Source organism: Myotis brandtii, unplaced genomic scaffold (genome assembly GCF_000412655.1).
Source record: "Myotis brandtii unplaced genomic scaffold, ASM41265v1 scaffold1750, whole genome shotgun sequence".
NCBI classification, from domain to species: Eukaryota; Metazoa; Chordata; class Mammalia; order Chiroptera; family Vespertilionidae; genus Myotis; species Myotis brandtii.
The window spans coordinates 1-4128 of record NW_005356477.1 but is presented as its reverse complement, the minus strand read 5'-3'; the positions used below and the strand labels follow the sequence as shown (position 1 = coordinate 4128).

The window sequence follows — 4128 nt, the reverse complement described above, 5'->3', positions numbered from 1 at the left end:
GAGAACTCTGTGTGGAGAGGGGTTTTATAGGGGGTTGGAGTAAGGGGAGGAGAAAGGGCTGTGGCCTTGCCGATTGGCCAGGCTCAAGTCGGTGTCTTGTTCCTGGGTGTGGCTAGCAGAGGCTTAGACTTCCGGGAAGAAGCTCCTTGCCAAGCACATGGCCAGGGTAAGATGGAGGGCGTAGCCCTTACCCTGGGGCAAGATGGAGGGCCTAGCCCTCGCACTTTCACTATCCAGGTTCTGTAGTCAGGTTCTGTCTCTAGGTTCTGTCTCTAGGTTCTTCAGCCAGGTTCTCTTGCTAGGTTCTGTTTCTAGGTTCTGTCCCTAGGTTCTCCAGGTTCTCTCCAGGTTCTTCAGCCAAGTTCTCTCACTAGGTTCTGTTTAGGATCTCCAGCCAAGTCCTGTCTCTAGGTTCTGTGTCTAGGTTCTTCAGTCAGGTTCTCTCGCTAGGTTCTGTTTCTAGGTTCTGTCTCCTGTTGTCTTGTTACATCTGTATTTATACCAGTTGATTCCAATCCTATCAATCTCTATTCCAAAGGTTAGGGCGTTTCTTATCTCCATTCCAGGGAGTAAAGATTATGTAGCTTAAGCATGATTGTTCTTAGTTAAAGTGATTAACTACCCGCCTGGCACTTAGTTAAGGGGTTTTATTCCCTCCCTAACTTCAGGGGAAAATTCCTACCTGGGGAAACAACCTTTCTCAGAGAGGTGACCTTGGTTAAAACACATAGCGCCAAGAAGGTGAGCAAACGTATTAAGAACAGTATGCCATATACACCAGGCCCCCTGAAACATATGCTGTGCAGATGTTTCTTCTCTGCAGCGACTGTGTCAAGCAGCAAGGATGGACTGGCTCCCGGCAAGCTACCTCATTCTTTTTCAAGTCTGTGTTATTATTTTATTCTGTAGACATAACTTACTCAGCTATTTTATTTAGAGTACACATTTAGGTTCTTTCCAAGTCTTACTAAATGAAGGCTATAGTGAACATCCTTGTACATATATCTTTCCCCCTCAGTTTTGAGATATAATTGACATACAATGTTGTAGTAGCTTAAGGCGTGCAACATAATGATTTGATATATTTGCACAGGTATGTTTAGATTGTCATGCCATAAAGTAATAAGATAGATTTCTGGAAGTTGGGCTGCTGGATCAAAAGGCATGGACATTTAAACGTCTAATAGAGTCTTCCCATAAGGTTGAACCTATTTATGCCTGCACCAGCATGTTATGAGATAGTCTATCCCTACCACGGAGCCAGTGTTGATATTTCAAGTGTAAAAAATTTTGCGAATATTTTTCATTTAACGTTTTTAATGATTGCCTAACTTATGTTGCAGGTACCATACATTTTTCAGCCTTTTATCAGCAGATGGCATTTATTAATTTATTGAATGTTTCTTAGTTTCCTTTTTTAATTTTTGCTGCTGCATAAATAGTGTTACAATACAGATTCTCTGAACATATGTCAATACGTATAGTGGATTTCTTACTCTGAGAATGGTTCCTGTGTTGAAGGGTATTCTATAGCTTTAATTTTAATGGGTATTGCGATGTTGGTTTTTCAGGAGCCTGTTATTCTTCACATGTCCCTCGGCAGCAGTGCGTGAGCTTGTCCCTTTTCCCACATCCCCGACAGTATCATCTGTGTTGGCCACTCCCCCAACCAGTAAAGTCACTTAAATTGCATTTCCTCTTCCTTAGTAATTTAGAGTATCTTTTTGTTCTTTGTTTGTCACTGGGATTTGTTTTTCTGTGCATTTCCAATCCTGCTCTTTGCCTGCTTTTCCTATTGGGTTGTTTGTCTTTTTATCTATTTCTACGTACACGTGTACATGTGACAAGTTGTCCTCATTAAGAAATCCATCCTGATCCTCAGATTCTAATTTACTTTCCTAGGTTCTCGTATAGTATTTTTTATTTTTAAATTTAACTCTTTATCTTTATTTTTCCTTAGAGCAGTTCTGTCCATTAGAAATATAATGTAAACCACTCAAGTTTTTTATTTGTGGCTGCATTTTAAAAAAGTAAAAAAAAAAAATAGGTGAAATTTAATTTCACCAACTAAACCCATTCTATAAAAAAATATTTTTACATGTAATTAATTTTAAACAATTGTTAATGAGATATTTTATGTTCTTGTTTTTATACTAAGTCTTTGAAATTTGGTGTATATTTTACTTACATCACATCTCAGTTTAGACTAGGCATATTTTAGGTATTTTAGGTGCTCAATGGCCACATGTGGCTCGTGGTTACTGACTGAACAGGACGCATTAGATGGATTAGGTCAGTGGTTCTCAACCTTCCTAATGCCTCGACCCTTTAATACAGTTCCTCATGTTGTGGTGATCCCCAATTTCATTGTTATAAATTGAACATAATTAAAGCATAGTGATTAATCACAAAAACAATATGTAATTATATATGTGTTTTCTGATGGTCTTAGGCGACCCCTGTGAAAGGGTCTTTTGACCCCCAAAGGTTGAGAACCGCTGCATTAGGTGAATGAGAAATTCCTGTCATGTGTGAAATTCCTTCATAGTTAGATCTGTTTCTGGATTTTTGGTTCTGTATTCTAATCCTCTCATCTACAGGGTGTCCCCAAACATGTATACACATTTTAACAGCTGGTAGCTCAATTGATGTTTCTTTCTTTTCAGCCAGACTAAGGTTTGAACAAAGGAAATTCATCCTGAAATGCTACTAGAAGTTTGAAAATACAGTTGAAGTACAAACACTGCCTTTATAATTATTAAAAGTGTGTATACCCAGGGTGTCTCCCAAAAAATGTATACACACTTTAACAGCTGATGACTCACTATAGATTCAGTACAATCCCTATTAAAATACCAACGGCATATTTCACAGATCTAGAACAAACGCTCCAAAAATTTATATGGAAACAATGAAAGACCCTGGATAGCCACAGCAATCTTGAGAAAGAAGAACAAAGTTGGAGGAATCACAATACCAGATACCAAGTTATACTACAAAGCCACTGTACTCAAAACAGCCTGGTACTGGCACAAGGCATATAGACTAAGGGAACAGAACGGAGAATCCAGAAATCGATCCAAGCCATTCAAACTCAATATTTGACAACGGAGGCAAGAGCATACAATGGAGTAAGGATAGCCTCTTCAATAAATGGTGTTGGGAAATTGGACAGGTACATTGATCATAAGGAAAATGCTTTTAGCTTTTTCTAGTTGAGTATCATGTTAGCTGTGGGCTTGTCATATATGCTTTTTATCATGTTGAGGTAAGTCCCCGCTATTTCTGCTTTGCTGAGAGTTTTTATCATAAAAGGATGTTGGATTAAAAAAATGTTTTTATTAGTTTTAGAGAGAGGAAGGGAGAGAGATAGAAACATCAATTTATCATGGATCAGCTGCCTACTGGGGATAAAGTTTGCAACCTGGGCATGTGTCCTGACCGGGAATTGACCTGTGACCTTCTGGTTCATGGGTTGACAACCAACTACTGAGCAAAACCAGCCAGGTTGATGCTAGATTTTGTTGAATGCTTTTTCTGCATCTATTGATATGATCACATGATTTTCACCCATCATTTTTAAATGTGGTGTATCATGTTATTTGATTTGTGGATATTGAACTAATCTCAGGAATAAATCCCACTTGATCGTGGTTTGTGATCTTTTTAACATACTACTGGATTCAATTTACTAATATTTGAGGATTTTTGCATCTGTTCATCAGGCTTTTGGTCAATAGCAGTGGTCGGCAAACCGCGGCTCGCGAGCCACATGCAGCTCTTTGGCCCCTTGAGTGTGGCTCTTCCACAAAATACCACGTGCGGGCGCACACGTACAGTGCGATTGAAACTTCGTGGCCCATGCGCATAGTCGTTTTTCAGCCTGGGCGAGTCTATTTTGAAGAAGTGGCGTTAGAAGAAGTGGGGGGTGTCAAGTCGGTCGGGCGACGGGAGACGTGGCGCAGGCGGGCGGCAGGATACACAGCACGTGGGAGGCGCGTGTGATTCATGCATGAGTTGAGTGAGCCAGTCAGTCAGCAGTCTCATTGTGCGGTGGTTAGTGCTATTCGTGTCCGCACATCGCGTGTGGTTGACAAAAGATAGACGAAACAAGTATACAAGACGAGT

The 4128-nt window shown here is 40.1% G+C and overlaps 1 long non-coding RNA gene across 1 annotated transcript in view; it reads left to right on the top strand.

Annotated features, from left to right (window-relative positions):
- The window catches only part of LOC106725598, an 8020-nt gene extending 5243 nt beyond the window's left edge, over positions 1–2777 (top strand). The window contains exon 2 of the long non-coding RNA XR_001361521.1: positions 2667–2777. This is a non-coding gene — a long non-coding RNA (uncharacterized LOC106725598). The remainder of the gene's footprint in view (positions 1–2666) is intronic.
- The last annotated feature ends 1351 nt before the right edge of the window (positions 2778–4128 follow it).